The following is a 21,986-nucleotide window of genomic DNA, read 5'->3' on the forward strand; positions in this document are numbered from 1 at the left end:
CCATTTTCCACATCACAGGCTTACAACTTCTGCTTTTTGCCCCCTGTCCTCCCCACCCAAGTTGTATTACACATGAAAACTCAGTTTAGGGAAATGTACTTTGTGGAACAGTTCCATATTCTCAGTGAGAGGAGCAAACAAGTTTTTCCCCTTTGCGAAAATCCTATTTTGGATTTGATCTTTCAGAACCTTCTTAAATAAAGCCAGCAATTTATTATAACTATAGCCAGTTCTCAAATTGAACTAGAGTGCAAAGCTGCTAAACTCCTTCGTTCTTCTCAGTGAGAGGAAAATCAGCATTTTTGTTGATTCTGGAAACAGAACTGGCTTATCCACATGACTAGAAAAGCATAAATAAAGGTCCCTGGATCCCATGAGCAAAGGAAGCCAATAAAGCTGACACCTTCCTCCTCTCTAATGCCTCTGTTTCCTCAGTCTTGCAAAATCCAGACCTCCTTATCCCTGCATACCTTGCACATTCCCCAACTAAATGTGGACAAGAAATAGCACACAATGTGTGGATATTATTCTTTGAGCTGGCAACACCTTAGTTTGATTTAGTTTGTTTCACTCTAAAGAGATTTGTTTACATTAAAAAATTGACGCAATCTACCTATCTCACAAATGCATGTTTTTCTTCATTCAGATTCACTATTCTAAGAGGCTTTATACAGACAGGACCTAAAGACAGTAAGACAATGCTTGGATGGAGACCTAAAAGACTACAGTTTCAAGAATAAGGGCTGTGGCCTGTCTGTCTGCTATCGAGAAAACCATTCTTGATTGGAAAGAAAAGCACACACTTAGCTAACATTCCACTAAGGCAAGGTAAGTGGGGGGGGGGGGGGGGGGGGGGCGGGGAAGAAAGAAAAAAACCCGAAAAACATACACGCTTAGAAAGGAAGGAGTAAGCACCTCTATACTTTGATGGTAAATGCCCTCCCAGCATGGCCCTTTTAGTTTCTATAATGCATGTTTCCCTGTTCACTCTGTTTTTCACATGATGTTTGGCTCTATTCTACTAGGTTTACAGCAGCTGAATTACAATTTGATATGATAAAGGGCAACACAAGAGGTGTGACTTGCAACGTTACAGCCTTTGTAGGAAGTAACTGGTACCTAAATTACAGTATTTGTGTATTACAGTTAAAAAGAGAACTCTGTTACTTGTTAAAGCAGGACACATTTTCTATCTTTTAAAACACAGACTCCTGTTTTGCTGACGTACCCACATTTCACCTCTGAGCTGCTGAGAAAAACTCTTCTGTCGAGACAAAATGGATGTCCTTTTGCAAAAGCCTCAAGTTAGTTTCTTGTACCAATCTTCTGGAATCCACAACTCTACATTTGCCATTTACGCTTCACAAGATGAGGGAACCGCTGCCTTCTATGAAAGCTTTTGTGAAATTATCATCCTGCCTCCCACCATCGACACTGTAAAATAGTAAATTAGTTTGTAATTGAATTTTTCTTATCATGGCTTTCCCCAGTAAGTTAGAAGCCTTCTGTACTTGTTATTTTTTTTCCCTAAAAGATATTTATAATGTGGTTATCTGTTCTCCTTGAGTCTGCCAGGCAAACTAAGCTCTTTAAGCTGCAGAGTGAACTTTCTCCAACCATTAGTTTGTTGGAGAGCCTTCCCTTCCCTTCCCTTCCCTTCCCTTCCCTTCCCTTCCCTTCCCTTCCCTTCCCTTCCCTTCCCTTCCCTTCCCTTCCCTTCCCTTCCCTTCCCTTCCCTTCCCTTCCCTTCCCTTCCCTTCCCTTCCCTTCCCTTCCCTTCCCTTCCCTTCCCTTCCCTTCCCTTCCCTTCCCTTCCCTTCCCCTTCCCTTCCCCTTCCCTTCCCCTTCCCTTCCCCTTCCCTTCCCCTTCCCTTCCCCTTCCCTTCCCCTTCCCTTCCCCTCCCCTTCCCTTCCCCTTCCCCTTCCCCTTCCCCATTTCTTTTTTGTACCTTTTGAAAATGTTGACACCAACACAAAATGCCTTATCCTTGTATCTATGTCATCACCACCATCGCCCTAGCCTGGTCGTCTCACATACATGCCTAAGAACTGGGTTTAGACATTTTACCACAGCACTACATTCAGACCTCATCTGCCAATGTCTACCTCCTATGACCCCATAAAATTCTTTTTATTCACTGCTTTCCAGATATTTCCCAGTACATAAGTTTCATTCATACGTATGGAGCTAGAAAGAACTAAAACATGCTGTGCTAAGCCACCTGCATCTTTATTTTCAGCCCTGAAAGCACGACAGGGAAAATGTCACCCATCCCTAACACACAGACATAGACATGGGAAGGAACAGGTGGAAAAGAGGTTCCCTGCCTTTTCCTGGCACCTTTCCCGTTTCCAAAAAGGCAGAAAGAGGTCCTCAGCAGCCTCAGGCTGTTAATAATGATGCCAATGCTCAGTTAGTAATGAGTTTTGCAATATTTAGCATTTTCCTTAAAGACTAAAGTCTAATTTTTCATTAATTTTTAAAAGGAAAAAAAAGAAGTGTTTTCAGTCTTCAGCTTTAGAGAAAATACTTGAAAGTGTGACCAACAAGTTAGATTAAAATAATAAAAACCTATGTAGAAGGCCAGAACAAAGAATCCCATCATTGTTTTGGATTTTCTTCATCTAGTGATTTTTAGGCCAATATCCTGACAGGAAAGGGGGAGGAGTGGGGCTGTCAGTACTGTATTCAGTGAGTATAATTACACTGAATTAGCGCTAAGGGGTTTAGAGAGAGGAAAAAAAATACTATGCCACAGAGTTAATATAAAGTGGGCTTTCATGTACATACAAACCCACAAGGCACAAGCTACTGCCTGCTGAGACCTATTTGAGAGCCAAGGGATTGATCGGACTCAGCCAGCCCTTGCTTAAGAAAAAAGCTGCAGTTGTGAATTACTGTAAAGCAGTATTCACATGATTGATGGGTTTACCCCCACCACCACATTTGTTTCAAAGATCCATTTTGTCTTCTGTGGCGACGGTGTGAATTAACCCCTCTCACAACGGCTGGCTGGATTTTGCAAGACCAGTCCAAGGTCTAGGAGCTCGATGAAGCTTTTATCTTATGCAGCTGTGTGACCAGGAAAATGGGAAAGAGATGCTAGTTAACACTCAGGCTTCTGAGGAGCACCAGAACACCAACCTCCTCAAAGAGTCTGCAGACTTTCTGCCACCAGACCAGCCAGCTCCTCACCTGCCTGTCTTTGGAGAAGCTCTCCCTCTGATCTCCCTTGCAGTCTGATACTACACCCACTCGTCCTTACATCCAAGGGAGCATAAGGTATATTTATTCCATCTCTTCCCTTTTAAACCCAATTTACTATGAGCAATACATTATTTTTTTTCTTCTTTTTCCCTGTGGAGAGCAAGAGAAGACCTGAACTCTGTATGCAGTAAAGAATCCAGAGACTCTAGGCAGATTTGTGATGGGATTTCTCCTCAAGCATCAGGCACTGCAAATTAAAAGAAGTAGTTAGAATAGCCAAGGAAATGGGGGAGAACAACCAGAAATGGGTCCAGATCATGACCAACTTTTAAAAAGCTCCTGAAATATTTTGAATTGACAGGATGACACAGAAAGCCAGATTTCCATGGAAGCCTGATCACACGCCTGCTTAGGAACAGGCCCACAGCATCTCAGGAACAGCTTATTCAGCCAGGAATAAATCTCTGTGTGTCAACTCCAAACTGCCCTGTGCTCTTCCCAGTTCCCAGGAAGGTACTACATACATGAATAAGATTTCTTTTTCCTCTATGAGGTAAGTACATTGCTTAAAAGGGGGAAAACAAACAAACAAAGAAACAACAGAGCATTAAATACTATTAGCTACACCAAGCTGGCTGCAGGAAAGCAAAATGTAACATTCCCACACACAACTCTGCAAATATGTTTCACACCGTGTCTGCACAATTTCATTTCTCTTGCCCTGAACTTCCTTAAAACCATGTGTCTTATCCTACAGCACCTCCTCTGTATTCACAGTCCTGTTCTAGCCACAAGAAGAAAAAAATGATGTATTGACACACCAGGCACCTGTGTCACTACTCCCCACCACCACACTGCCAGCATTTCTTCATCGCTACCTGCAGCATCCACTGCTCCCCAAAGTGTGAGAGCCCTTTATCCCAGCCCCACTGCCCCACCTGCCTTCCCAGGCCTGGCCCTGGGAAAAGGGTGTAAGAGCACAGCAGCACAGCTGATTTTAAAATGAAGTTAGGTGGGGGAGCTTCTCGGCATGTCCTGCCTTGGTCTGTCATGGAACATCATAGAAGTTCTCTGTCCTCAGGTTTAGAGTACCTTGTAATCCTCTTCAAGTCTTTTCTTGGACACCATCTTCATCTGCCTTGACTGTTACAGCAGATGTCACGGGAATCACAAATGCCGAACACAAACGCTTTGAGAGGTCTCTGCCTAAAAAACCCAGCCTCCAAAGGGGCAGATGCTGAAGTAGCACCAAATTGGGGTCAAACACATTCCAGCCACCACACTCAGTTCTCTGTTGGAAATACAAATTCTCAGGCCAAAATGTGTCATGACTGAAAGCATCCAGTATCTAGGTTAGTCACTGTGCATCAAAGTTATTAGCGATCCATACAAACTGCAACTAGAGCTCAGCTGTCCTGGAGTGGCTGAGTTAAGAGATGAACACTCAACATCCTCAGCAGCGTACAGAAACTGCTGTCAGACCTTCTCCTGCTATTCTACAACCATGTTTCCAAATTTTCTGTGTGCACATTTTATTAACCCCAAAGGACAGCATGTTTCATTTCTCTGTGAAAAACTCTCTCAATTGCTGAGAAACCATCTGATTTGTCAGGATCACTTCGACTTTTACTTTGCTTGTGACCTGTGTTGCTGTGATTTGCAAGTTCTACACGTGCTTTCTGCTCCGCCATGCAAACAGGGAAGGAGGAGAATGGGATCAATGACAGGGTGTTCCGGGACCTCGCAGAGCAGCCGGCAGCCTGCAAACCACACATATGGATAAGCACACCCTGAGACAATGTCGTGAATCCTGCATGAGCCAGGGTGGGGTGGGGGAACACCAGAGCAGCAGAGTACACTAGCATTATCAGTGTGCTGATATGACACTGCTGTGTTATCAGAGCCATCAAAACCCATAGACCCACCGTACCAAGCTGAAGGCTCACTCCAGTCCCAGGAGGCTGGCAGTCTTTGTTTCTACCCATTGTATGACAAAAATGTTTCCCCTGAGCTCTGACACTGTTTTCTCTTCCCCCGCCACTGAATCCCCTAACTGTGCAGTTCAGTCCAGTGGCAGTAGCAGCTGGATGTGAAACACAAAGTATGCTATTAAGAAAGGTCAAGTTATTTCATTTCCAAAGCCTATACACAGCGGAGTACCATTAAAACCAGGCACGCTTTTCTGCTCGTTCCACCTAAACAATTATTTACCTTAAACAAAAACTACTTGTTGTCACTCCTTAACTTGCCACACTCAGAGGTGTCATAGGCAAGTAATCTAAAAGCACCATCATTAGAAGTGGGAGCTTAACTGCAACCTAGGTTGGCTTCTGTTACTCCTGATGCTGCGTGTGTCATGGCAAAAACTGTAATGCATTCAGCGACTCACATGATGACAAGAAGCACTAAGCCCTTGTGCCCATTCACAGCATCCTACATAAAAGCCACTTGAGCTCACCAAGAATAGGAACGAGCTCTTTCTTAAGTCCAGCCCAATCCTGTTAACAGGCTTATATGGAAATGCTGAGAGACAGGGCTTACAAGTGGCAATGCACCTAACTTGCATGTACTAGTTTGCTAAAAATTAAGGAAGAACATGTATGTATCACCCAGCTGAGATCCGTAACTGGCTCTTTCCATATATTCCTTTACAGATGCTTTTCTCTAAATATATGAATTTAAGAAAGGGCTTGAGTGACCTTTATGATTAGTAATCATTATTATAAATCTTGTTCCACTAGCAAAAAAAAACCCCAAAACTGTTAAATACAGAAGCCCATTTCATTCTTCTTGATCAATTAGCCTTTCCTTCCTGCTCTTGGCATATGTTTGCATAAGTTGATTTGCTTCTGCTAAAGAAATGCCAGCATGCATCAAAATAGAAAAAAAGATGCACAGAGTCTTTGAGATTGTTTGTTGTGACATCAGTTGGTGATAACACATTACTGTCTCCCATCTCCCTCACTCCATCTGTGCACAGAGATGCAACCTGGAGAAGGGGCTGTTCCTGACCTGCTAAGGAGTAAGCATGTAAGTGGATGCCCAAACCCTGTCCTCCCCACCACCACTGAGCACAGGAGATAGCTTCAAAATGAAGGATGCAACAATATATTCCTCCTATTCCCAAAGATTTGCTTTGGGACTCATTACTTAAAAGGTAATAACTTTAAAGTACCTGTAACCTCAACTTGCTAAGTCTTGATTTTCCATAATAGAAAATGGGGGGGAGCATCAATTTTGCCCAGAATGTGAATAATTCTAGAAGTTAAATGGAAGACATTTTAGAAGTATGAATGTACTACAAAAAGGTAATGTTAAAAACATTCTCTGTGAGATGCAGGAAGACTAAGTCAGCATCACATTAATTGAACTCAGTCAGACTTAAGGGAAAATGGGTAGTTTTCACAGGATTTTCCAACTCTAACATACTTATTTTCAAATAGTTGTCCATTTACTACAGCTGGAAAGCATCAGGGCATCAATACACGAGTGCAATCAGCTTGCACTTCTGATATCACAAACAGCTTCCTGGAGCACAGTTTGCTCAAGTATTAATCAAAAAAAAGCAGTAACACAAAAAATGTTAAATTATACAGACAATCTAACTCACAATGAGTCTACATACATATATGCATTTACTTTTACATACATATTTAGTTACTTGGACGGACTTTAGATCTGGCCTTTAGCTAAAATGCTTAGAGGGGATTCTTCTAAAAAGAGAAAACGTACAACCTTGAGCTATACTTGCACTCATACCAAGTAAGAAAGAGGAAGAACTCTAAAGTACAAATCTGACTTTTCAGGCTCTCTTCAATGAGCTTTTCCTTGCAAGGAAGTACATTAGGGGAGTGTTTCCAACTACAAATTCTGAGCTACAGTCTTGGGGATGATAGAAGACAAGCCTCCAATTCAGACCAGAGATGATCTATGTAAAATACTTGGTGATCAAATGATGACAACATTACCATTTTCTAGAAATGTGAAAATGAAATAATTTTTAAAAATTATTTCTTGTCAGTGTAATCATATGTTGGCAGCTGGTTTGAAGCTTTCAGAAGGAAAAGCTACAATGAACTAGTCCCAAACAGTGGAAAAGAATTGATTCAGGAATTAGCTATGTTTCTAGATTAATTTCCAAAGGAAGATTTGCAATAGTTCAAATACATTTCCATAGGATATAAACATAGAATTCTCTCACAGTCCTTTGAAATCTTCACCCCAAAGTTACTCCCTGATTATAGCGGATGCTACAATTGGGAGGTCACTACCAGTCCTAAGAGAACCAGGCTTCAAGAAGCACAATGTTTGGGAGTCACTTCTTTCTGTTCCCCGTGAACCTTCCTTTAATAAAGCATGAAAGGAATGAGCACAGATATTCTGAAAGGGTGCCAAAGTGCAATCACTGATGATACTTCTGGCCACTCAGAAAGAAAGAAAAAAAAAAAAAAAAAAAACACCACCACAACTAACCAACGATCTCTCAAATGTAGTTTAAGAATTTATTCACTCACAGAATACCCTTAAGAGAAAGAAAAGGGAAATCCAGCCTGAGTGAAACTAATAGGAGAGAACAACTTTGGCAGGTGAGATGCAAAATGGAGATTAAGAGGTCCAAGAGCAAGGTTGAGGAACAAGGAGGCAAATACATAGTGACAAGTAATAAGGCATTCCTTAAGCACATGGGAAACTGGAACTCCAGAAGAGCCGGTGGCTCCTGCAGAATATACGGCAGACTACCCTAATGCAAAAAACTCAATGAGGGCAGAAAAAGAGATTGCACAGAAGTTAATGGCTCCTCTGCTTCAGTTTTTACTTCAAAGGAGGGAAGAGAGATGTGTGCCTTAGGTTTATGTACGAGAACTTGACGTAGAACTGCCAGACAGAATTAGGGAAAATAAAATAAAGTCAATTTAAAAAATAAAAAAAAAAAAAAATAAAAAAAAAAGCTTGAGAAATTCGGTTTCACTAAACTGCATTTCCAGAGCTGAGAAAAATCAGTTAAAGGCAAGTGTAAACCAGCTAGCCTGAAATAGAAGCCTCACAAACTAGAAAAGTCTAAAAAGCCACATTTTTCACAATGATAAACTATGCATCACTAATCTACAAGAAGCCTTTAAAAACTTATCCTGGCTATTTTTCACTAGATGTAAATCGTTTGGATTTTCAAAGACTTTGAAAAAGCAATTAGGAGAGCTTGGTAATCTTGGGATAAGTGGTTAAGGTCCTGTCACTTTCTAAATATTAGCCAAGGAACTGAGAATCCCAGAGTAAGAACAATAATCAGTTCTTCGTATGGAAGAAAGGGTTGTAACACCCAAAGTTCAGCCTAGGATCAGTGTTGTTGAGTGCATTTATGAATCATCTGAAAAACAACGCGACAAAATGTGCTGCCCATATAAAATTGTATTAGTCAACAGTATGGAGGTCCTTGTCCTCGCAGCTACCCAGACAACTGGACAACACAAATATCAGATAAAATTCACCAGACACGTTGAAGTCTAATGGAACAAAAACACATATGTGCTTACATACCGCTATATACCAATGATTACTGAATTAACTTCTAGACAGCAAAAATCTCTGGAGACAAAAGATGTCACATCCTAGTACTTAGCAGAAGAGTCATTCAGACTAGACAAAAACTTTAGAATAGTGTTTCTAAAACTTTAAACTGCAATATGAAAAAAAGTTTGACTATGGAAATTATAATGCAATTATAGAATGACAGGTTAAATTTCCACTAAGCTGGAATGTTTTGCTGATTTAGAACTAGGCATGGGGCTCTAAAAGGCCACTGAAAACGAGAAACATGAGAGAATGTGTAATATTTATGAAAGATGACCTACTACACTATTTAAATAGAAGAGAGGTTAAATCAAAGAGAAGTTGGGGTTATAAAAATAAGGACATTAGAGACACAGGGATTCAGAATTAAGATTAAGGAAACCTCAGCTATTCAGAGTTATGGAAATACATCTTCAAAACCAAAACAGCTTAGGTGTGGTTTATCTGTTCAGGGAAGAATCCATTTCAGATCTATGAACATTTAAAGCTAAGGAAGATGAAGGCTACTTGCAAAGAGTTTTAAGCAGTCCACATAACCCTGGTTTTACAGAACTCAACCCACGCTCTTCCATTCACTTTTATATCTTGTACAATTGGACTACTAATCACAGGGCTTGAGCCATGCCTTAGAAAAATCCAGACCTATTTCACAGCTATAGAAGCAGTAGCAGCCTTCAGTGGTTTAGCTTTGCCAGACAGCAAAACTGGGACCGGACAGGAATCAGCAAGGAAACTAGAGAAGTTGGCGAGGCTGCTCAAAGTGGGCAGCAAACCTGGCATCAGCTGCCACAGCTTGTAAATTCTGCTACTTCAAAACATTTTTAAGCCTAGAATACTTTTTTGATCCTGAGGGAAGAGAAGACATATATAAATGAGATTTTTAAAAGTATTCCTTTCATTTCACACAAATCACACACTGCATCAGGCAGTGAAAACTATATTATTCTAGGTTAAGGGTCTACTTAACACTCAACTTAGGCTAAAATGTCTTTTGCAACAGAAGCTATGACTACATAGGGAGGAGAAAAAAAAAGACAATCCAAACACCATGTCCTGTGGAGCAACTGAAAAGAATATACACAAGGCTTTGGGAAAAAATGGAATCAAAATTCCATTTTTATTCAATTTATAATTATACTAGTAATAATTGTAAACAACAATTTTAAATTATTACAAGTGTTTAAAATTATTTTGTAAAGAAATATTTTTGTAATAATTTACGATTATTACAATTGTTTACAAGTGTTTACAATTATTACAATTATATTCTAATTTTCAAAGGTATATTTTGAAAAAAAACCTAAACTGATCAGAAAAGGATAAATTTGAGAAAATGCTCCTCCTTCCCCATTGCTGTATACTATACCACTCTTTTTTGTGAGACATCATGATCATAAAAATGCCATAACGAACGCATCAGACGGACATCATAGGGCATCACAAAGATCTTACTGTAGCCAATGGATCTATCCACCTCATATGTAGGCTCAAGATCTTGTTTTCATTCCCTCAATACCCATTATGTGCTGCAAGAGTTCAGATACACACTAGTTCAGATACACACTGGTACAGAAATCTTGGATTCAGTAACTCGAAAATTCACATTTCGATAAGCCTGATGTGAAATATTTCAACCTCAATTTTTCTTGACTTAGACAGATAATTTACACTTCACAGACTTCTCCTGCTTTGGGTTTTTTGTTTGTTTCAGAAGTTCCTATTTAAATAAGACAAGAAATTCCCACCTACAATTACTTGAGAAATCTCACTTGGTAAAATCCCAACTAGAATTAGAACCTTATTGCACATGCTGAAAGCATCAATACAGAAAGATGTGAACTTGTCATTTATAGTACGTGTTGCACAATTGGAAAGTCTAAAGTTAGATAACACATTTTTGCTACACATCCCTACAGTTTGGAAAGTTTCTCCAGAGACTCACTTTTGATGTACGTGTATAAAGCACAATGTTGGAGCAAAGTGTCTATACATATCATTATTTTTCTCTATAAAAACGCACAGCCTCCATATCCACTCAACCTAGTTGTGGTTTGCACAAGGAGAAGGGGTTCTTATTTAAAGGACTACTTCCATGTAGATATAGTCATAAATAATTCAAACTAAACTATAGTACATAGCAATTAAATGAACAAAGTACATGCTGTAATATACTCCCTTTGTTTTTTAGTCCTCTCCTTGCATGTCAGTATTCAATCTCCAGGCATTTTTAAGAGCTCTCACCTTTTGTGAAAACTAGCACAGAGATGCCGTATTTGGGTACAGAAAAGCAGCCAAAGAAAGGCCAGGACGATGTAGCACATTACGCTACTGTATAAGAACGGGTGTTTGTAAATATTATCTCAGTTGCAAAATACTAAAAGGATCTATAAATATTTTTTGAAACAGCCTCAAAATAACTTTTCTAGATCAAAGTTATACTTAAGAGCAAGGACTTCACCCACTTTTCCTTCCATTCTCATCCCTTTTTGAACTTCAGATTTTTTCATCGTGAAAACATGACGAATTTTGCAAGTAGTTAGGGACAAGGAGAGACCATGTTCCCCACTTTCCTACATTTTTGATTCCAAACAGCTTCACAAAACCATTTCAGATGTTAAGCCCAGAAGTTTTCTCCCTTCAGAGGTATAACCGAGGACTGATCCCATGGGAAGAGGGCAGCCTCCACCTCTCATCAGGAAAAGCCAGAACCTTCACAGCACCAGGTGGTCGTACAGTGACGAGTTTTGTCAGGGAGTTATGCCCAGCCCACACCGTGCCTTGGAAAGGTACAGTTATTAACATGGACAGATAGAAGAAGTTTATATCAGAAAGTGGAAGAGAAAACCAGCTCTTCGATAGCTTGATTTTAACCAAAAATACAGGAGCAGCTCATGCTTAAATAGGTGTCCAGAAAAATATCAAGTGAAGCTGCTGAAGGCTCCAGAGTAAATGTATTGCTATAAAAGTTATCACAAGAGATTTCATACCCACCCACCCACCCATAAAGGGCATGCACCTGAATGCCTATTGTATCATTGAAGATTTTTATTTCCGCTAACTGTGTTTAATCTTATAAATTAAGGCACCGATCAAGCAAAGGTTTCATATGTACTTTTACATTTACATTGTCTAAGTAAATCCCACTATTATCTCAGTGAGAAAACTCATAGTCCCTAAAACTGTTCCAATGCACAAGACATGCAAAGACTATAGCTCAAATTACAAGCAATTGAGAGACTGACACCTCTTAAGGCACATACACCTATAATCCCAATGGCTGTTCCATATTAATGAGTCCAAAACACAAATTTAAACTCTATGTCCCATTTAAAGACAGGTTCGTGAGCTAACAAACATGGAGCGGAGCTTGCCTTTTCTTCTTTATCACCCCATAAATACGGTTCCCACGCTATTTTGCAAGTGCAGGGAAATTCCCAAGAACTAGATTCAACGTAGATACCCCTATTTAGGCAGCCCATAATCCCTGCAGCTCATAAATCCTCTGCTGGTGAATGATCTGTTTGTGATTAGTAATAGAAGGAAAACGAGAGCAGCTTTTAGGCTCCTCTGAACTCTGTAGGTCTTTGGTCAAACTGGCCAGAATATCACCATACAAATAACTGGCTCCCCCATGGCTTTCTGTTGTTTTGGGTTTTTTTTTCCCTGCTGCATAAGTATGCCTAGAAGAGGAGGTGGCCTGCAGCATGGAGCAAGTATGCTAATGCCATATCATACTAACTGTCATGCCAACGACAATCACACACACGCCTGCTCACACACTTCTGCCAAATAATCACTTAAGCAAGCATCAACTACAGAGATTAGCAAAAGCATCTGACAACGCGCAAATCAGAAAAGAAACATGGGCTAAAGGGACATCTTAGGAAAGTGAGGATTTAATAAGTGAAATGACATGAAGTTCCTGAATCAAAGCTTGCAACGTTTTTGGAAGATTTCTGAAAATCCTATCTGTTGGCTTTAGATTTTTATTTTTTTTTCCAGCCCCTGGGTCCCTACTGCATATCAGCTGCACCCAGGCAGGCTTCTAATAAAAGCAAGTGACTCTTGTGCAAACAAAAACATCTTTGTGACCTCTGGGAAGGCAGCAATCCAAACAACCAGGCAGTCAGGTGTCACAAGCTATCGGGAAAGCAATCATTGCATCTCAGGGGCCTTTCAGCAGCACTGGACGGAAAGCTAAGGTACTACCACAGAAGACTGGGTTTCCAGGAGAAACAACCCTAAGTAGATAGGACAAGAAGTTTAAACTATTTCTGTTTAATATGGTGGGGGTGGGGAGGCTACTTTTGAACACATAATTTTTATTGTTCAAACTAAAGGAAAAAAAGTGTTTTCCTACCAGATTTAAGACAGAATAGCAGAACACTCTCTTGATTTATCTTTAATTTACTAAAAGGTGCTTCACTCTAAAGGCACTTCCAATGAAAGTAATGAGATTCTGCTGCAAGAAGTACAAGAAGAGTCACAACCATTTACCAGCATTATAACTCATTTGTGTCTTATTTTGAAGAATTTGTCACCAAAACAAAGGGGTGGGCACCCTTTCTAAATCTTAGGTTGAACTCTGTAGCCCTTATTTTGATGAAGTTCTTGCTGAAGCATCAACTTTCCCTGAATAATGGTGGGAGTAGGTGTGTCTGGTTTATTACGAATCTCTGCTTAACAGGAAGAATATGATTCTTAGCAAGCTGAAATAAATCTCAGTATGGAAATGGAAGAAATTCAGCTGTCCAAAAGGAAACTGTGACCTTGTAGTTCTGTAACACTGCAGAAACAGCACCATATTAGAGGTGCCATCCTTCTAACAAGGCTATTTCTAAGTCCCTTCCTTATATCACTTTCAAAGACAATAGACCTTTCTTAAAAGCTCCATCCATTACTGTCTATAAAAGTGCCTAGAAAAGCATCACAGAAATGTTAAAATGGGCATTTTGAGACAATGTCATTCTTTCCACTGTTACTTGCATGCTGTAAACCTGTAAAAAAAAAAAAAAACAAAAAAACAAAAAAACCCAAACAAACAAAAAAAACAACCCACCTGTAAAATAGCTACTTTTAAATAAAAAGGTTTTGGTATGAGAACTACCTACACACAGTATTAAGCACATTTTGGATGCTCCTGTCATGGAGGCAAAGATGCTCCAGACTGTGAGCCTTCTGTTGCTGGCTACAGATGGGCGCATACATTTGCACTGCACTACTAAGACTCTTTTGCACTTTGAGATACATGATGTGTGAGAAGTATAGCTAAAAAAATAAATACATAAATAAATCTGTTGTACTAGTGATCCGGTCGAAACAAGGAAGCCTTAAATGCAATAGTCAGATCATCTCTAGTTGGTTATGAAACTAATGCCATTGTTTGCGTGGTTCTGAGAAGCAAAACACAAGAACAAAACAGGGTTTGTGCCTGATATCCAATGGAACTGAATTTGAGAAGCAAGTTCAGTCATTTTTGCTTCTTGCAATCAGACAGGGCCATTCTGACTTCCACAGATATCTATATATTTACTGCTTGTGTCAATACACAGGTAATTCCTCCTGTCTTTTATACCCGTATAGCCCAATTATCTGGTTTTTACCTTTCTAGTCCTCGGGGACAGCCTAAGGCAACAGACAGATGCAGGTAGCAAAGTCAAATGGTGGTCAGAAGCAGAGTGGTCTATCTTCCTTAATGATCTCAGAAGATCAAGACCAACTTTGCATTCAAGCCTGAAACTCAACCTCATTGTCTGTGCCTGTCTCTGCTGCCAGCTGGACCAGCCCTACTAAGGCAAGAGAGCATCAGTCCGGGTGCATAGAGAGAGGCTTGATGAAGGAAAGAAGAGCCCATCCAGCCAACTCTTCCCTCCAAGTTGTTCTGTCTGGTTTTACTCCTGGGAGGAGAACTCATACAGATAGTGAGTTGCTCCAAACATATCGTCTGAAGATGGCAAAAACTGAATTTCATTTACACTGTTAGCTAGCTGCGGACCAGTGTCAAGGCAAGCATTTGGACTGAGAATTTCTCCTCTTTCTCTTCCCTCCCCACAGGCACTTGACAATGGTATCATTCCCTAACTAAACAGGGGATGTTTACAACGTCCAAGCTACACTGAAACTCTGTAGAAACTAATGAGGAAGGAAGACTTTTATAACACTCTCATGAAACATTTAATAAGCTCTGAAATAGTGCTGGCAGGCCTCAGAGGAGAAAGGTCCAGTTTAAATTTGAACTTTGCAGTTTACTAAATGGCAGTGGACTAGAGCCCCAAGCACTACTCATTTTCAGAGACTATTTTTACTAGAAAATCCCCAACTCTTGTCATGTTCTTCTGCCCTAAACCCCTCCGTTGCAGCTGCCATGCAATCAATGGTACTTGCAAAGCAACGTGCTCCTAGGGCCCAAATTAACACAGTAATACATTTTTCTTAATGTAACAAAACTGGATCTTACCTCCGACTTAAGACTACTTCTCACCTCCAGAGATTATCCACATTGAAACCAGAATCTGCTATTCTGGGAAAGCAAGGAAGGGCAGAGTCTTTTTGGAGTGGAGGGACAGAGGGGGTGGAAATCACCTGGCTGCATCAGTAATGTATCTAGCTCTTTATGATATTCACGTTCCCCCCTCATCTCCCGTGAAACTGCCTACAGCTGTGGTCTCTCAACCTTCGGTCTGAAAGACATTAAAAAGCAGTCTGCAAGATGACTACAGTTTTTAAAAAAGTCACTCCCACATATGTAAGCAAGCAAGGAAATGAGAAAAGTTTAAAAAAAAAAAATCATCATGGTGCCACTGCAGGAAGTAGAGTCAGATATTTTAAATGGTTCAGTAACTGTACTCCTTGGAATAAAATAAGGTGGGATATACTGGCTAAGAGAGTGTCTAGTTTGGTAAAGTCCCTCTGACTCCTTCTACCATGGTAAGGTAAGCCATTGCTGAAAGCTTAACAAACTGAACCACAATGTCAAACACCACCTGCAACATGGCCTTTAAAGTCTTAAAGGTCCTTACTTTTCACTAGTGAAAAGACTGTAGGAGCCTGAAGAGGGTCTGAAAAGTATTAGTGAACTTGGCATCATAAAATCAGTTCTTCTGGCAACTCAGCGCAAACAAAATTTTAAGCAGCAAATTCCATACCGACAGCCAACTCATTTCATGGGCTGGATCAAGCTCATGTTAAAGACAGCAGGATTGAAGAGTTTCTCCAGGTGATGACCACATCTGTTTGATACAAGATCAATGGTTTGCAAAGCATATTTAAATAAAAAAAAAAAAAATCTACAGTTTTTTATTTAGTGTCTATTACCATTGGCACAAATAACAAGTATCAGTCCCTTGGAAGTTAACGACACACAGAAGATATGTCTTTTCTCATCCTGTTTAGTTGCTGCTGTGCCAATCCACAGAGACACGGCCATACCGTTTCTTACACAACTACAATGCCCTGTGGGTTACTGCAGTAAAACACAAACATTCACATTACAGAAGACATGGCTCGATCCTTTAATTTCATTTTTCCACAGTGCTTCTGCTGAAGAAAGTTGATGTGAAACAACTGACTCAAATTTCCCCCAACTCGCCTCAAATGCACATTGAACACTTGACAATGCCCACTGTTCTATTTTCCTCTCCACATCTCCATCGGAGAGGACCCTCTATGCATTCAAAGCAGCACAATGGAGAATGATTTCCAAAGCATTAACTTGGAGCCATTGAGACTTGGATGTTTTCAAAATGACTCTATTGTGCTCAAAGGATTCTAGACTACCCCAGCTACTCTAGAAGAGAGTCTTTTTCCCTTTCTCAAAACGTCCATCCCTTGAGCCATCCCTGGAGTGCATTGTTGAGGCTGATTCCTTAGTGCAGCGAGTTCCATCAGTCAAAGCTCAACAGATACAAATAATATCAGGATATGGATATAAATTAGTGCGACAGACCCTAAATAGTTTTGACAGGTTTAGTAAGTATATATAGCAACACAGAATGCTATTCCTGCTGTCAGACATCAATATGTAGACAGAAGATTGGGGGCACCATGGAAACTCAGCCACATAAGAGTGGTATTGATTGGATAGAAAATGAGGCTGCAATTTAAGCTTAAGGCTGCCAGAGATGCCAAGAATGGAGAATGACCTCCAGCAGTGAATTTTCAGCATAAGCTCCCTGTGAACAAGCCAGTCCAAGAAGGATAAATTAGGGACAAGCTCACCAGGGATATGGCTCAACCGAATGCAGGCTACCCTAAGCAGATGAGAATCACTCTGTGTGTGTGCGCGTTACAGTGACCTAGTTCGTTCAAAGACAGCACTTTGAATAGTTTATTATAGAGGCTTGAAACAAAGAGATTTCCTCAATTAAAGTCCTGAAATGAATCCTCTAAATGAAAATGCTTTTGATACACTGATCAGCAAGAGGTTGTAAATATCGAAGCAAAGCGTACATTGTTAAAGACCAGTTCCCACAGAAAACACCACAGTTGGGAGTGTAGGTAATGAGGGGGCCTGAACAGAGCAGGAGGTTTCATGGGCAATGCCAGCTCCATCCCTAATGCCCTAGTGTTATGCTAAAACACTTGTTGCACCATCACACTTGATAAATTGTATCTTTCCTGTCACAAAAACACACTAAAATAAGAGTATGAGTTAAATGAGTGCATGTTCAAAGCTTCTATAAAGGATTATTTTTAATCGTTATCTGAGGACTCAGGAACAACCATTCCCAGAATGATCAAGAAGAAATACAGAACATGTCAGGGAAGTACCTTGCTGGAGCCGTGACTGCTGGAGGTCAGCTAAGTAATAATATTCACATTAGCAACAGAAAGATGAATCTACACAAAAAGTCCATCAGTACAGTTGTGTCAGGAATAAGATATGCCTCTAAAGTGTCCTCAGTGTCAGAATGGGCATAGAGGAATAAAGGCATATGGTACTGTGATAGCAGCACTGTTTTATAATACTATGATAAAACCAACCTTCTGCTGTCAAGGATGTACCAGCCTCAGACTGCATCTCAAATAACTGGTGATAGACATCTGGATAATTGCAAAATGTCTGTTTTTCTTAGGCCACTTCTACACTATAAAAAAAGACTTACCATTTGTAAAAGAAAGATATGTTGCTGGCTTCTCTTTTTTCCATGCAAGAGCTTGCTCTGGAGCATGCTAACACCAGTCAGTTTGTGTCCTTCAATTTCATCCAAAGCTTCATAAGTCACCAAACAGTTTAGCTTAGCCTGGAGACAGGAGTATATTAAACCCCTGCTCTCCTTCTCTTCAGGAAGAATCACTAAATTATGCAGCAGGGTTTTTTTGTTGCTGCTTTTTTCCTTGTTCGTCCTCTCCAATGAAGTACCCTCTCAATTCACTTCCAAATTTTCATTGCTACAGCAAATTAACAAATTTTGTCACAAATACACAGGTTCATTTTTCCCTTTGGACTATTTCTCTTGATCAAAAGTTCAGACATTTTTTTCCTTTTTTTAAAAAATTCTTATTTCTTTGCAGGCAGGAAACAGAAATACACAGGGGGGAAAAATTTAAAAAACCTTAAAATTTGCTTTGTAAATTAGCTCAAGCACACTGTCTAGAAAATGTAAAAGTCAAGTACTTCTTTATAACAAATTTTCCCATATCCTTCCCTTCTCTCTTTCTCTCCAACTCTTCCCTCCTTCTACCTAGCACAGTTACATACTCAGTCTATTTCTTGTCCAAAAAGTTGAACTTTGCTAAAAGCTCAAAAGAAATCAAGCTCCAAAGGGAAAACAAGGAAAGGGCAGAGAGTTCAAGAGTTGATGAGCCACAGGTAAAGCGTTCTTCCACTTTAATACAAGTCATTTAGGGCAAACAGGATCTAGTTAAAACACCTACCCCTACCCATAGCTGAAGGGTTATCTCACCGAAAAAGACTTATGCATGTCACAAACATTTCCACAGTAGTCCCAAGAACAACCTAGTCTCTAGGGTTTACATCCTAGAATCCAGCTGCAGAGTGTGTCACGGAGCTAACACATAGTAGACATTCACCGCCAAGGCAAACCACTTGCAGCGTGGAAGAGAGAGGTGTGCGACAGGCAGCTGGAACATGTCAAAGGAGCAGATGAGCTCCTGAAGAATGAAAACTACCCTTGCCCTATAAAAAGATCTACTTTTAAAAAGGAGAGGATGAAGGAGGGTAAGGAGTTAGAAGCATCAGTGTTGGAGACCAGGACACATTTACGGAACAATGCGTATGCTCAACAGGAGAAAACTCTGTTTTCACCGTTGTTAACTCCTGTTTTCTCCCAACCTCTCCCTCCAGAGGAAAAGAAAGACAGAAACTAACAACAACAGTTTTAAACAGGTCTATCAGCACTTGCTAGATTCAGTTGTTCCACTAGAAGTAAACTAGGGATAAGAAGGCAAAGTCCCAAGAAAAAAATCAGTTAAAGTGCTCAGTCTGAGGCTCCAATTTAACCTGATCATCCCGAGTCTCAGCCGGGACATTCCTGGCACCGGGCAACTGGGACCCGCAGGGGGTTTGCCGCTCTGGGGTCACTCCGCTGCCCTTCTGTCCTCTCGAAACGGATCAGCGCGAGGACTCCTGCCTCCCTTCGCCGCTGGCTCACGTCCCCCACGGCCACCTCTCTCCTTCTCACCCTGCCGTGGCTTTTTGACGCTCCCACGAGCGGGGCGGCCGTCAGGCGCGGCAGCGCTCCCCAGCACGGCCAACCCCGCCACCCCGTCCCGCTCCCCGGCACCCCCAGACCTCGGCTCCCGCCTGCCCCTCGGACAGGTGCCTGCAGGGCAGCAGGCGCTCCCCCACCACCCCGCCGAGTCCCACCCGACCCCACGGCCCCGCTCCGCGGCGCCGGGCGGCGAGAGGAGGCGAGGAAGGGCCGGGGCTGCGGAGCCCCGCGGGGGCAAATCCCCTAGAGCCGGGGCAGGACGGGGGGAAAGCGCTCCCCACCCTCCCCCGCGGCGGGACCATCCCTCAGGCGGACCCCAGGAGCCCCCGCCGCCCCCTCGGACTTACTTCGGGCGGCAAAAAGCTCTTCTCCCGCAGCTGAGAGGGGCGAGCCGCGGACGTCCCCGGTGAGCAGCGCCTGCTGCTTCTGCTGCCGCCGCCGCCGCAGCGCGTCCCTTCGCTCCCCCACGGACGGGCTCGCCGGCCGCCGCCTCCCGCCCCGCTCCTCCCGCGCACGGTCCCTCTCTCCCGCCGGAGATTTCTCGCCGAGATTTTTATACTGGAGGCAGGGAACCTGATCCGCGCTTTGACTCGGCAGAGCCCGGGCTGCAGCGAGGCGGCGAGAGGAGGGAGGCAGGAGGGAGGCAGGCGGGCGGCGGGGCAGAGGGAGCGGCCGCGCTGCCCCCTCGTGTGATGCGGCGGGGGCGCGCCCGTCGGGCGGGTCACCCGCGGGGCAGCCTCGCCCCCGGCGCCGGGGGGTGGGGAGGGGGCGGGACGGGGCCGCTCCGCCGGCGGGGGGGGGCTCGGCCGCGGCTCCCCGTGCGCCCGCCGCCGAGGGGGAGCCCGGCGGGGCGGCGCGGCGCGGCCCCCGCTGTGGCGGGCATGGCCCGCGGGCCGGTAACGGGCTTTTTTAAGGCCAGCAACTTCCCCTCCTCTTCCTCACGGCGCCCCCGGCCACGGAGGCGGGAGGCGAGGGCAAGGGGCAGCCACCTCACGGTACCCCCCGGCCGGTGCGGGAGCTCGCCGGGGCTTCAGCTACCGTTCCAGGCACAGTCAAGCCACAGCTTTTGCCCGCGTAGCCTTTGGCTGTCGGAGTTTGGCGAGCTTTAACTTTAGCCTCGCTGACCTCCAGCTTGCCAGTTAGACCGCGGCGGTGTTGGACTGGAAATCCTGCTGGGGAGAGGGAAACAAAAAAAGAAAAAAAAAAAAAAAGTAGCTTTTGATTTCAGTTTGGGCTGAAAGAGCCACGACACAACTTTCATCGTGGTGTTTCAACACTTCTGGTTGCAGTGGTTGCTGGAGTTATATCGAGGCTTTCACTTAGGAGCAGGCTTTTCCAACTTGTAGGTTCATTACATCCATTGAATAAGAGTGTTCCCCAGTTCACAGCTTAATTTAAAACTAAGTGGACTTGTTCCAAACTCCAGGCGATTTCTGTGTAATTCCCCATCCCCAGAGCAAGCTGACTTGATTTGAAAGACTGGGCCCATTGACTGCTTGAGTCTCTACTGGGGTTGCAGCTTGCAGCTCCTGCTCCAGGTTTGCACAGAAATCCAGTTCAGATTCTTCTCCTGTTTCCAGAGGAATGAGCTAAAAAAGTAATTTGTCTGGCACCATACACATTGCATCATCTAACACCTACCATCTGTGACAATGAAAAGCACTGTGCGGCTAGTCCCAGCGTGGGCAATTGCACCCACCTGGAGTCTTTCTTCGAAAAGTAAACTACTCCCTTCCATCCACACCTTGGCATCTTCTTTTCATCACACAGTTATGTGTTTAGTCCTGGCATGGCTGTTCAGGATTTGCACCACCGGCAGATTTAATGACAGTGATGTAATTTAAAACAACAATTTTGATTTGCAGTGTAAAATGATGGCTTGAGATGGAGAGAATATCCTTTCTAGCAGCTGGACGAGTGGAAATGAGCACTCAATAGTAAACTTCATCTCGCTGTTTAGAGCATGCAAAGCTGAACAGATCCTTGATAGCTAGCCTCAGCCTTCCTGAGGGCTTCTTGGCATCACGGTGCTAAGCACCATGAACATCTAGAGAAAGACACTTTCCATCAAAAAACACCTGGTAGTGGTTGACACTTTAAGCCCTCGGAGTTTCTCCACACAACCACAATAGCACATTTCAGATGGTCGGTCGTGTCAGAGTAACAAAGAGAAAGTAGGAAAGAAGACAGGGGCCATCTGTAAGCTCACACTGATTGAACCCAAAACAGATTCTGTCAAAGTGGGTCAAGAGATCTCTTCTCACAGAAATCTGAGTCTTAGCTAAAACACTGAAAACACATTCAGCTGTTCAGCAAACAATGGAAACTTTCTGCAGAAAGCAACTGCTTTTCACAAAGATGTGCGTGAGGTTAGAAGCCTCATTTGTCCGCTACATTTTAGAAACAATGTCAACAGACAATCTTTGACCAAATTTGCTCACAATGTTTCTCCATACCTAGTTTTCCATAGCTCAGAAATTAATTCTCTGAAACTGAGTTTACATGCACAGAAATTAGTTTTGTGTGATACGGCTTGG

General features: G+C 42.5%; 1 protein-coding gene across 1 annotated transcript in view; it reads right to left on the bottom strand.

Moving 5' to 3' along the window:
* The window catches only part of PTN (pleiotrophin), an 82,747-nt gene extending 62,606 nt beyond the window's left edge, over positions 1 to 20,141 (bottom strand). The window contains exon 1 of the mRNA XM_074871779.1: positions 19,797 to 20,141. The gene's annotated coding sequence lies outside the window, so the exon portion shown is untranslated. The remainder of the gene's footprint in view (positions 1 to 19,796) is intronic.
* Between the last annotated feature and the right edge of the window lie 1,845 nt (positions 20,142 to 21,986).

Source organism: Strix uralensis, chromosome 5 (assembly GCF_047716275.1).
Source record: "Strix uralensis isolate ZFMK-TIS-50842 chromosome 5, bStrUra1, whole genome shotgun sequence".
Lineage (NCBI taxonomy): Eukaryota > Metazoa > Chordata > Aves > Strigiformes > Strigidae > Strix > Strix uralensis.